This window comes from Passer domesticus, chromosome Z, assembly GCF_036417665.1.
Source record: "Passer domesticus isolate bPasDom1 chromosome Z, bPasDom1.hap1, whole genome shotgun sequence".
NCBI lineage: Eukaryota > Metazoa > Chordata > Aves > Passeriformes > Passeridae > Passer > Passer domesticus.
In genome coordinates this window covers 54,336,025-54,349,889 of record NC_087512.1, presented here as the reverse complement: position 1 = coordinate 54,349,889, position 13,865 = coordinate 54,336,025, and the positions used below count along the sequence as shown (strand labels likewise).

At 39.4% G+C, this 13,865-nt stretch overlaps 1 protein-coding gene across 1 annotated transcript in view; it reads right to left on the bottom strand.

Annotated features, from left to right (window-relative positions):
• EFNA5 (ephrin A5) overlaps window positions 1–13,865 on the bottom strand; it is a 521,261-nt gene that overhangs the window by 257,254 nt on the left and 250,142 nt on the right. The window lies entirely within an intron of this gene.

Sequence of the window (13,865 nt, the reverse complement as noted above, 5' to 3'; positions counted from 1 at the left end):
ACGGCTTCCTTCCAAATGGTGAGGCCACGGGTGGCTGGGGAAGGTTGCCAACAAGATGACATCCTCGCAGGCGATGCTAAAAGCTTCATCACAACCCTGTGCTTCTAGAAATGAGCAAGGGATGGATTGTCACAGACGGGTATTTCTGGATGGGCTTCAAACTTATTTTTTTCTTCATTAATACTACCTGAGGTGTGAGATCATGACTCAGGTTTAATACATAGTGTGCATTTGTCTCCAGAAGATGCTGCTCCAGGTGTCCTCAGGCTGGTGTCATTGCTAGCATGCCAGAATGAATCACTTACTAATTTTGGAGCAAATTTGAAGAAACAGCCTGGTTTTCAGAAGGCGGAGATCCAGTGTCGGGCTACTGAGAGCAAGAATGCTGGCAAGCATCCTGCAAACACAGTGTGGATGGTAAGTGAGCTCTGCTGTGGTCACTTTGAAATGAACTGTCCTGCTTGGAAAGAGTAACTGCCCTACAGACATCCATGAAACCCATCACCTAAACTGCATGCTGTCACAGTTTCCGTGCACAACTTCATCTGAGGAAAGATTAATTTATTAAGAGGAGGCATCTTTACCCATAAGATATAAGAACATTGTTTTTCTCCTAGAAAGCATCATCATCTGTAGTCTAAATGTTTCTTTTACCACTGCTATCCTTATATATTGTAGCTCAATATTTCAGACATCAGTAATTCAGCCTGTCTTTGGTGTGTAATTTTATCCCCTTATACCGTTTCACATATTAATTTTTATCAAATTTTATCATGTGCAGAACTTTTGCCACATAAATATCAAAGCTTAGAGTTAGAAAATGTATACACAATTATTTTTTAATTTTTGTTTCTAGTCTTCTTACCCTTTGTGCAGTGAAAGTTCTGTACCTTAGATTCCTGATCACTGTGAGGGCAGACCAGGATGGAGCAAATGCAGTGGGTTGGCACAAACAACTTGGTCACCAGCTTGCAGGATAAACAGCAGGTGTGGTGTTGCAGGCTGCCAAAGTCTGGCAATGTTAGAAGAAAGCTTCAGTGCAACATGGACCAGCTTGGGATCTCTAAAGGTCAATTTCAGCATCCAAAACTCTTTTTGTTGTCATAGGTTTGGGGTCAGGGGGAATATTTTCAGCTATTTTTAGTAAGTATTTTTTTTCACCTGTTAGTTTTTGCACTTGCAGTTGAGATTTCAGCAGAGGCTCAAAACCTCTGTTGAGGCTTTGTTGTCTCTGCACTCCATTGTTACCAGTGCCTGGTTACGGAAGATGTCTGGAAGCCAAGAATTGCAAACTTGATCCCACTTAAATATTTTGCCAAATGTTTCCCCTATCCACACATTCCAAAATCACAATTGGTAGAAATCTCTTCAGATTCTTTTGAGGTTCCTCAGGGGAAAGCAACTCTGTAGAAGTTTGAGCACTAAGGTAATCAGAAAACATTTCAAGCCAGCTAACACTTTGTTCTTAAACACTATGGAAATGCTATTGCAAATCAGCTCCTGGCCAAGTGGTAAGCACGTGTGCTTAATTTGAAGTATTGATTTCATGATTAAGCAGTATCCACTGTATTGATAGATATCCCTGAATCAGGATCTTAAAGTATGCAGTGGCTCTTCTAATTAGCTACTTCGGTCATTTCACCATGACCTCTTAATTTTGTATGATTGGAGTTTTACTAGTTTATGAAAGAATATAAAAGCATTCAATAAGAAAGCAGGAAACAGTAAATCAATTCACTCCATTCTCATCAGGGGTTTGATCCTGGGATATGCTGAGCATTGACAGTACTTAGAGAAGTCAACATAGAGGCCATTGTACAACTTCAGGTAACTTGTCATTAAAGCAAACTGTAAGCTTCTCTGGTTATCCACATTTTCACATGCCAACAGAAATCTTAAAGCAAAAAATATAGCAGTATTGTTAAGAGACTGGAACATTTAGTATTCAGCAATGAATGCAGAGAACAATCACACTCTAAGTACTAGCCAACCCTCTTGCGATATTATTTAAAAGATGGCAGCACTGAGACACAAACTCTGAAGAAATACATGGCAGAGTACATTTGTATTAGGAAGTAAGGAGTTGTAGCAGGCATAGATCATGATAATTTTCAAAGAGGTTGCAGTTCTTGTTAATCAGAAAATTGTTAGTTTCAGCACCCCATTCCATCCCAAAAAAGCCAGATGAAAAAACTCATTATATCTTGTTTACATTCATACAAACACAGTAACCAGAAAACAATAATCACATAGTTTATAAACTACTGTAATTTCACCCCATAAAATGATACAAATAAAATTCAAAGATTACTGATACAGTATAGCTACATGTAAATAAATAAGTAAACAGTGTGAGATTAGGAAGTATAATGACCTTCATGTAACACTGTAGGAAAGCAATTAGCTCAAGGTCACTTGCAGATCAGAATGGCTTAGGAGGATAGTTTAGTCCTGAGCTGTTGACCAGGACAATGAGATTTATATATCCTTGTTTGTAGATACTATGATATTTGTTTAACACATCTGTCTGGATAATATTTGCACAGAACAAGCAGGGAAGAAAGGATGAAAGAGCCAAATGTCAGCTATTTTATGTTTGTGTGTACAACAAAAGGGAGAGTTTACAAATGTCAGCAACTTTTATTTGTGTTTCACTCCTTCAAAACATCTTGCAACAAAAAATTGGATGTGACAAGAAATTAATCCATATTGTGATCTAATTATTGTTGGAATTATGGGAAAAAATGTAAGATGTCTAAAATATTTAATTGTGAGTAGTGTCTATTAAGCTAACTTTGCAGTGAACTTATAAGATTTTTAAACACTTGTGCCAGGTTTGAGGTGCCTGAAGAGCTAGAAGACTGTGATTTTCTCTTTCAGGGATATACATGGAGTACACACAAAAAACATTTCTACTTCTTACAATCCAGACCAGGGCCTGGTCAGAGAGCCTTCTTACTGCCATTGCATAGTCACAGGGAAATGGGCTTTTTCCCACATAGGCTGGAGGGGGAAGGCGAGTTGGGGAACCCAAACTCCCATGAGGGCTGGCAGAGCTGGGGGTGCTGTGTTGAGGCACGTCCTTCCGCCAGCCTGGATGCAGTGGAAATGGTGCCTCATTCACATAGTGAAGTCTCAGCTTTCGGGAAATGTTTGCACAGAAACTGATAACAGCTGAAAAAAACTGGCTTTTAATTATAAATCTCATTTAACTATCTCATGCCACCTCTTTGACAGATGACCATTTTTGGCAGTGTTGTTTGGGCACCTACACCATGATCAAAATCCTGTAAATACTTGTTTACATGCCCTTCTACTAACACAATATGCTGCTGTGTGTTTTCATATTAAGCTGCATCAAGGCAATAAGGCAGTGCTCACCCAGGAGACTCTCCAGAGAGTTTACCAAAAAATTAGATAGGCTGTGCCAGCCTGTGCAAACCAAACTGAACATCATGAACACAACTATTGGCACAACAAAGTCATTCCTTATTCACTATGGTCAAGTAACTCAGATACAATATGGAAATGAAGGAATTTTGCTCAGCTCCTGTTTGGGGGATTACCTATCAGCAGTAATGAGGAATACAAAATGGAAGTACAGATACAACAATTAATAAAAATCTGTATTAGGCATCCCTTTCCTTTTGTAAGGTGTGATAAGCAGTGCAGGGTTTTAAGCTTAACTCATTGAACACACTTCTCTCTGGCAAGTGAATGTCTCGAGGACATCTGGGGCTGTGCACGTTGTTGTCTCCTCCAGTAAAAACACACTGGGATCATTACTATCCACAAAAAGTTCAACAAGAAAGGAGAGAAGGCAGAAGGGAGGGCAGAAACATCCAATACCCTACTCTTTCCCAGCCCCTCACTTCCTCATCATGACCCTGGCTCCTGAGCCTCTGGCCTGGCCTCCGTAACTGCAGCCCCCATGGACTGACCCCAAGGGCATCTCCCCATCCTCCCCCCATGATCTTCGCAGGTGGCGGTCAGGTCTGCACCACCCCTTCCATAGTCTGAGGTGAAGAATCAGCCTGATGTGGCTCCAGCTGTGAGGTTCCCAGGGGCTTTCCTGGGTGATCCACCCCTTTCCCTGGCCCCTGAGCAACCAGCACAGCTGGATGGACACCTGGCCCACCAGGGACTGTCATCTCCCTGCCAGCTGTGTAGGGCTGGGCTGGCATCCAGTGCTTCCTCCTAGCTCGGAAGTGCCCCATGGACCACCAGTTCAGCAGTTCCAATTCCTTTCCTGTCCAGTCACACAAGGAGTAATAATCATCACTACAAGGTCTGTTTTACTGTTGGTTGTTTTTTTTTTCTCCATATTTTTTACATGGATTTCGAAATTGTGGCAAATATTAAGTGATGAATTACCAAATGATTTGGTAACTTCCACATTGTTTTTGATCACTTAACTAGGTTGAGTATATCACATTTTGGAGAAAAATTAATGAAACTTATTTGCATTTGTATTAAAAATTGAATGTAGTACAAGACACCAAAAGAACGGATGATGAATCTTACCATGTTTTAGGCAAGACAATGTAGGAAAATTCAGAACTGGGTTCATTACTTTGTATCTGTCTTAGATGCTGGTGTTTGTGAGAAATTCTTACAAAGAATATCAGAGTAATTATGGTTTTAATGATTGACTACAGCCAGTTTTCATAAGTGGAAAGGACTAAGGTGGAAGCAATAGAAAACATGGGGCTTGGGGTGTCCTATGATTTCATCCTCATACCACTGATCTAAATGGCAGTCTTCTTTCATCAAGAGGTCATTAGGTCAACCAAGTGGTTAAGCTCCTAGTAGCTTAATTTGTGTCAAGGGGACTGCATGTTTGCACAACCCATCTGAGAATACCACCAGGTCCCACAGGCCTTCAGACAAATTTTGCACTTATTTAACTTCGTGTGGAGTAAGAGTAGATTCTTGTCATTAGTGCAATTAATTAAAATATATATCATTATAATCTTCAGCATCATTCACCTATTCAGAAGCATGCTCTCTATTTTGTGCACATAACTTCCCTTGACATTAACAGGAGGGGATAATAGACATGGAAATGTAAAGAGAGGTTTTAATACTCTTCCCTGTGACCTTCCCAGAGACATCGTATTTTCTCAAGCTGACCTCTCATTATGCTGAAAACTGCAAAGAAAAAACTCCACAGTTTCTGTTGCTTTTTTTGTTCACTTCAGAGACTACAGACATTTGCCCTAAGTACATTCTGTTAATAATTATTTTGATTGTATTCTAAAAATCCACATCATTCCCAAAGAGGGGAAAAACACAAAAGAAACCCCAGTTGGTGAGAGAGGACAATGTGCAACATTATAAGCCGTGCTGGAGCTGCCTGCCGTGATTGCCACTCAGAGATAAAAATCATTCCTCACACTTTCAGACAAAAGTAAATGGCAGTTTGCAATGTTAAGGACCCCTGTGGAAATAAGATGAAATGAGACAAGGCTTCCAGACCTGTGAGAAAAATCAATCTGATGGAAAATTGACAAACTTGTTTAACGTGTCGGCACAAGATCTGAGAGCTGACCCGTAGAGACCTCCACTTAGGCATACCGTGAAGTTACTGTCAGTTCTCTTAATCTGTTCAATTACACAACAGGATCTCAAAGGGGACTTTTTACCAGACATCACTTTAAATTAACTTTTCTCCTTCGTGTTTTAAACTTGCAGTCCTTCCCCGCCTCTTTGCAGCAACATGGGTAAATTATTAAAAACCCACTTGCTTGTCAGTATAAATGCTACAAAAAGAGATCAGTTTAAAATTTAGATTGGAAATAGAGAAGATTTGTGAGGTTAAAAAAGAAAAATGCTCATCTTGTTACATGTCACCAAATTAATCTCCATGATAATGTTTCTGAGGCAAAGGTATATTGTTTTCTAGTTTAGGGGAATGAAGAAATGGTAGCAAAAACAGCACACCATAATTTTTATTCTATTAGGAACATGAAACTGTGCCACTTTTCACAGCCACGGGCCACAAAGTGAAACAGAGAAGTATTCAAAATGGAAGATATACAACTGTACTCAACTGACACTAAATGTAATTTTTTTTCCTTGGGGAAGTGGAGTGGGAATAGGATAGGAAGGGAAGATGCTAAATAATGCAGGAGATGAAAGAAATTTAACTTTGAAGATAGGTAGAGAAAAATTTAAGAGGGAGAGATGGAACTGCAGATGGCCAAAGAAGAGAATTTTGGATTTTCTGTCTTCATTATTTTATTAAATGCACCACTGAAATAAAAGACTAATTTTCCCCCAGATCTGTTATATTTGAAGTCTGAAGTGATGGATTCTATAACTGAGCAGAAAGAGCAGTAGAAATGTGGCCTATCAACTAAATTCAAGTACCAAGACTTATTGAGATTGATGGGTGTTACAGTGCAAATGCCCAGAAACATTATTTAATAGGTTCATTTTCCCTAAATACATTCTGTTAACTAGCAAGCTCATAGAGAATGTCACAGTAGCCACAGTAGTCTGCCTCCTATTGATTTGGAGTAGGTGTGGGTTATGTGATGCATCCTGCTGCTGATGTGTCTTGTTCTTGTTGATTTCAGTGGAATGAAGATCTGTACCAGGTTCTTTGCTGGTTTTCCATTTTATAGTTTGATTTTTCTATTAGACAGATTGAAGGTGAGAGACCAATATTCATTTTGTGTAGTAAAGAATGAAGAATGAAACACCAAGATGAATGACAGTGCATTTTTTGGGGGGTGGGGGAAAAAAGTACACATGGAGAAGAAATTGCATCTAGGAAAAGAGCAGAGGCAAACAGCTTATTTTTTCATTCAGAAGGGACTAAGTGATATTCTACCATTCTTGTTAGAACATATTGGGGAAAGAAGGTTTACATCTGTAACAACTTAAAATACAAAAGGCATCAAATTCTGAAGGTCTCTTGTCAGTTTTGTTGGAAGTATTAATATTGTTGTAGTGTCGACGGCTCTTGATAAAACAAAATACAACCAACTGCCCAAACAGACAGCACTGTAAAAAGTTCTGTCTTAATTAATACTGTGTTCTCAGTTTGAAGATTTAAGGTAAAGGTACATTAAATACCTATTTTATAATCATGTCTGCACTACTATGAGAGATACCTTTATTTCAGCAGTGCAGTAATTTGTAAAAATTTTTTTTTCTTTGTATAAGTCACTGTTAAGGCTTATTGGAAACTTGTTATAAAGTAATATTAACTACTTTCTCACTTTCTGACGGACCTGAGAATGACCTTGTTGCTCTTTTCACCAACAAGAACTTTATACATGCTATGCTTTTCACAGGTTTTAAAAACTTCAGCCTCCTCAAAGTCTGCAGAAATTGACGTAACTCAGGTTAGACTCAATAGTAGACCACCCATGCTTGTGGATTTTTAGGTAGGTCTTCATCTTAGACTATCTAACTTAAAAAGACAAATTCTGAGTTAGGGAGTATGGAAGTAAGTTTTAAGACTGTAACTGAGGCCAAGGGGACCCAAATCCACATCTCAGTTTTGATGGGTCGTTGAATGGTTAGCCCTCAGCAAACCCCTCAAGCCTGATCCCTTGAACCAAGAGCAGAGGTGGCACATTATGGCTAGTGATTCCAGCTGCCAGCTCCTGTATGTTGCTTATTGGAGACTACAATAGGTAACACAATTTTCAGAGATGCCCTGTGCATCTGTGGGCACTCTTAAGGGAATAAAGACAAAGTTTGCTCAAAATTAGAAGGGTAGCAGTTCTACTCCTTTATGGAAGATTTTGGTAGATCTTCATGTCTTGTGACTTCAGCTACAAAGGAGATTCAGTGTTACTGAGTATTAGCCCTTCTACTGATGCTAGTACAAATATTAATACTGAGTACTTAGTATTAAACACTAAGTATCTTCTAAGCAAAGGATCAAGAACAAGGTGTATGATAAATCTCACTAACACATATATAAGAACATAGATCACTATAATGACAACTAAGTGGCTTCCATAGTATGTTTTAGCTCACTGATATTAAAATGCTAGTGCAGTATCAATGGTTTTAGATGCGAATATAACAGAGCCTTGAAGACTGTGGTTAAAAAAATACTTCAGGGATGAGTCTAGGCAAGTCAACACATTAAAAAAGTCATTGAAATGTAGCTGCCAGCAAGTTAGGCTGGTGGGTTTGCAGACATCCTAAAAGGAAGCACAATCTACATATCACTTGTTTCTCATGTGATCACTCATTCTCATATATCACTTGTGCTTTCTGTCAGGAGGAAAGACTTTTTCCTTTATTAGACAGCAACCAGCAAGGGGAGAGAAGGACAGATGTACACAAAGTAAGGAAGTCCTTTTTGCTTTTATTGATGCAAGCTTGACTTACAAGACAGAAGTTTCTGTAGCCTTTATCATCACAGTATATGGTCACCTCCTGTTAAATTTCCAATATGCCCCAAGGACTTACCCATCTAAATGCAGAGGCTTTGGAAATTCTTACCCTTTCTCTTATACCTGTGGTTCTTGTCTGTTATATCCTGATGATGCAAAGAATTACCCTTTAGTCACTATCTGTATCAAGGGTGGGGTTTATTTGTTTGTTTCCCATTAATCTATTTCTCTTATTCCCACATATTCACACTATGGCAATGCAATTTTATCCTCTCCTAGGCATAAAGGGCAATTTCCCAGACTAGAAATGAAAAAATGTGCTGATCTTACAGAAAATTTCTCTTCCTTTATTGTTGCCATTGCCACTTCCCAAAAATATTCTGTCATGTTGGCAAAGATCCTACACAGATCCTATCCAAGGCATCCTTGCTTCTGCCAAGTACCAGATCTTATCCTTATGCCATGATACACTGGACTGCAGAACATTTAAGAAAGTCAAGTGATAGCTTTGGTGGGTTTTTGCTTCATTCTGCTTCTTTTTCTTTCTTTCTTTTTTTTTTTTTTTTTTTTTTTTGGTCTGTGGGTGAATGTATTTTTAAAATGGATTCAGATGTTAGATTTCTCTCCAGTTTTCTAAAATATCAACAAAATTTCATTGAAAAATTTATGAGTACAGACACAAACATATAAAGGTGGGAAAAAAAAAGTTTCTGAGGGCTGGTGATAATTTCAGTATTTAACAGCTGTCTGCATTTGCTCAACCCTACCTCTGCTAAGGAGATTTCCACCCATGGAAGATTTATCCAGTTTTATTTTTCAGAGGCAATTTTTTTACAGGCAAATTTCTTGATCTTAATTTACTGCACATCCTTGCTGGAATAGTTCTCAATTCTTTGCAGATGCAAAGTCACAGAGAGCTGCCTGGAGATATATGATTTTACATGCCTTGAAGATAGCTCAGAGATGCAATTGCAAAATCTAGCTCTCACAAAGAGTTGGGAATTTGTGACAGTCCCTGAAGGACTTTGCATCCATAAACCAATGACTGGATTACACTGATTCATAAATGTGTTACTCTTCTATCTCTGGCTAATGAAATACAAGTAGTTGTCCTGCCATTAACTGTTTCTGAAGCCAAACACAAGAGAATATAAAGGATATGGCATATATTCAAACAGAAAAGTCAGCAGGTAATTTGCTCTTTCTGCTAACAAAAGAACTTCAATATCTCTAGTGTTGCAGAAAGAATGCAGAAATAAATGTAGAAATATTCCTTAATTTAAGTTCTGTGTTCAGAAAATTTTGCTAAAAAGTAGTGATTCATTCAGACCCTAAAGGGGATTGGTGACAAAGTCTGTCTACAGCAGGAAAGCTCAACAAGCTGTGGGGATAAAGCTATAGGTTTGTTTGCCAGCATTTCCTGCTCTGTAAGAATCCAGGAATCCTCATGGTGATGTCACCTCCTCAGCACTGTACCCACTGTATCCCGTCAGCCTGGCTCAGAACCTTTGCTGCCTTGTCCCATCCCACACGCCCCCTGGACTGCCTGGCAGCCAGGGAGAGAGGCAGGAGGGAGCTGTGTGTCGAGGGTGCAGCTGGCCCATGGCTTCTGGATGGCTGAAGGGCTTTCCCCGGCCTCTGCTCCACTGGAGGGCTGGAAAGGACTGATGCCCTGCACAGTGAGATCCACTGTAGCAGCAAGGGGCTCTGGGGCACAGTGCTGGGCAGGAGCAGGGCTGAGTTGGGACCCATGATACTGAGAAGCAGTGATAACCACGCCCTGCAAAAAACAGATGAACCATGGAGCTATGTCTTTGTGAGAAGATTGAACTTGCCTGGGATAGGTCTCTAGTTCTGAGGCTGACACACATGAGACAACTCATGCCTGTGCCATTCCTGCCCTCAGGAAGCCACAACAAACCATTCCACTGTTTCTACTGAGAAGACATGAAGGCATGACTTTCTTGAACTTTGGACTTAATTTCAAATTTCTGCAGAGCCATTAAAAAGTAATTATGTTTTAGCTACAACCTTTTTGGTTACTATTAAAGATTTCCAGGTTTATTTACTCCCTAACCAGCAAGCAAATCCTTGCTGTGTTTCTTTTCAGGAAAATTATTTTTTTCTATTTTCTAGCTTTCTCATTGACCTCAATATTTGAACACCCATGAAAGACACAAGCAAGGTGATTAACATTCACTACATTTGTTTCTCATGTCTCCAAGGAAAGAAGGATATGAAGCATTTTGCTTTGTATATAAATATGACTGCCTCTTTAAGAGAAAAAAATACCCAACCCATACAGCAGAGATTAGTTTATATTGCTTCAGAGACCATGACTCACATTATGTGGTTGGGAGAGGTGACCAGAGATTAAAACAACAGCACAAAGACAGCCTCTTAGTCCTTTAAATGTAAGAACTGAGATGTTGATTTTGCTTCAAGGAGAAGCCAAAGCAAGGCACCTGGGGCAAGTTAACTGTGTGCACTGAGAGTTAGTGCTGCTGAGAATATTCTTGCAGCTTTCTCTAAAAGCTGGTATTTTGAAAACACCAAAGGCTGTAGCATTTTGCAATAGGGTACATAATGAAAGCATGAGATTATGAAATTTTCAGTCCAGAAGTCTTTATAATTTCACAGCAGCTGAAAATGTCCAATAATCTTCATTGTAAAATTTTTCATTTCAAGACTTCTAACATTCATTTAAACACAAACACTTTTCATCAGTTATATACAGAAAGACCTACCTAAATATTGAAGAGGAAACAGTTCAGCTCGCTGGTTTTGTTGAATTTTGCCCCCAGATAAACCTGGGGGCAAAAAATAAAAATAAAAATAAATAAAATAAATATATAAATAAATAAAATAAATAAATAAAATAAAAATAAAAAATAAAAATAAAATAAACCTGAAACACAACTCATTAGCAAAATTTTATAAAGCTGAAACTTGGATTTAATTTATATAATCCTGACAGCCTTTACAAAAAACCCAGCCCTAAAAATAAATTAAAGAATTATTGCCTCAGTTTCTTTTTAACAGATGTAAAGATGCCGCTGTTACGCAGACCTATATTCCACGCTAACTTACTCCAGCTTGTGAAAGTAGCTCCAGTTAAGCAACCACAGCCACAATGCTGTGTGTGATTCAGCCAATTTGTGTTAAACTGAGCCTAATGCAGACAAAGAGCCAGAGGAACATCTGAACTTTTCCCCAATTTTTCAGCAACTATGTAATCTACAATGATTGCATATATTGAAAATACATCCAAAGAGCCTAGCACAGGGAGGCTTTTAGTAAAGCAGGACTCGGAAATATAAGACCCCATAAAATATGGGTCACAAAATGTGACCATGTACCTACCCTGCTTAGATTGGCAGAGCACAGCTATTATCACAAAGAATTATTTGGCTTTTCAGTAGTGCCAGTCTATGGTAGATTCAGTAGTGCCAATCTATGGTGGATGCTTAAGCTTGGAGCATCTCCCAGGGTGTCTGTGGTTTGAAAAAAGAGCTTCACATCTCTGCTTCTAAGTATACCAGAACTTCAAATAAAAATCTCAGTCACTTATATACTGCCAATATCACATATCACTCAGGGGAAAATCTGTAAGAAAAAAATTACAGGAGGCAAGTTAACATTGTTTTAAATATTTTATTGTAATGGACTCTTTAAATGGATCTGCTTTAAAGTGACTTTCTGTTAATATGGGGTTTCATAAATAAGCAGCATAAACCCTCACCTGCTTTAAAATACAAATATGAATGTTTACAAGGTTAGGTATCATCATATTCTTTTCATACATGCTTCTACCATTGTTGTTGCAAAGCATTATTTTGTTAATAACCATTTCTTTACCAAGAGAGTGGTCAAGCACAGGAACAGGCTTCCTGGGCAGATGATCAATAACCCAAGCCTGTCAGTGTTCAAGAGGCTTTTGGACAATGCCCTTTGTTGATCAGTACTGTCAGATAGTTGGACTAGTTGGTCACTACAGATGCCTTGCAACAGAAATAGTGTATCCTATCCTATCCTATCCTATCCTATCCTATCCTATCCTATCCTATCCTATCCTATCCTATCCTATCCTATCCTAATTATTTATTAGACGTAACAGTCCTTTTCCTTTCCTTGTACAAGATCCCATGACCTGAAGAAAGCTTGCTTTGGGCATCTGTTTTCATAAAACCAAAGTGTATGTGATCTACTACTTCTCTTGATTTTGCTCCTGTCAACACCACAGTTTATGAATAATCACCAAGGCCATATTTATCTTAATAATCTGTGTGGACATCATTGAGCTCATGAGGAGCCCAGCTGAAAGCCTGAAAAAAAACCTGTTTGTTAATTATTCTTAATAGGGCTATTTTCTCATTTTAAAAGGATTAAAGCTTTTCATAGAATAAAACAATATCTTGGGTTAGACCAGGCCTTAAAGATCACTTGGTTCCAATTCCTCTGACACTGGCAGAGACCAAGTTGCTCAGAACTCCATCTTGACCTTGATACCCCCTTGATGGGGCATCCACAGCTGCTCTGGACAACCTGTTCTAGTGCTTCACCACCCTCACAGTAAAGAATTTCTTCCTTGTATCTAATCAAAACCTACTCTCCCTCAGTTGGAAACTATTTTCCTTGACGTGTCACTACATGATCTTGTAGAAATTCTTCTCCATCTGTTTTGTGGGCTCACTTCAGGTACTGGAAGGGCAGAGCTACCTCATCCTGAAGTTTTCTATACTTCTGGTTGAGCCAGCACAATTCTCTCAGCCTTTCCTCAAAGCAGAGGTGCTCCATCCCTTTCATCATCTTGGTGGCCTCCTCTGGACTTGCTCCAACATGTCCATGTGTGTCCTTTGCTGGGGAGTGTGAGAGACCAAAATGTGAAAGGTTAAGACTCAATCAGCTACTGGCAAAAGCAGCACATGATTTGCTGGGGGCAGATTTGCACCCCCAGCCATAGCAGGGAGGTGAGCTTTTGGGTGTGTGGCGGCAAAATCTCTGATCTGTCTAAGAACAGCCAAGGTGCAGAGGGGGTGAGCGAGTGGAGGATGACCACCAGTGGAGGACAGCCACAACAAACCAACCTTTGTTTGGCAGCAAGCTGGATTTTGAGCCAGGTTATAGAGAAGGCTGATAAGAAGCAGATCATGTGAGGTGGGAGAAACTTTTTACCATGCCCATGTCCTCCCTTGCACAACTGGATCATGTGTAAAACTCCGACCTGGGGTATCAGGACATTCACATGTAAGCCTGAAGACACTCATCCCATCTGATGGGGCATAACTGGCTCAACTACATAGTTTCGGTATTTTTGAGAGAAATACATTTTGTCCCTGTTCCAGTTCCTGTTCCAGGACTTTTAGAATATGCCAAGTACTGCATAGAGAACCTGCTAGCAAGGGAGGTATGCCATCTTGGATTTGGCATTTCACTAAATTTCCCACTAATCTGGGAGCCTGGGCAAAGTGATTTTGAACCTGCATGAGACCTGCATCACAC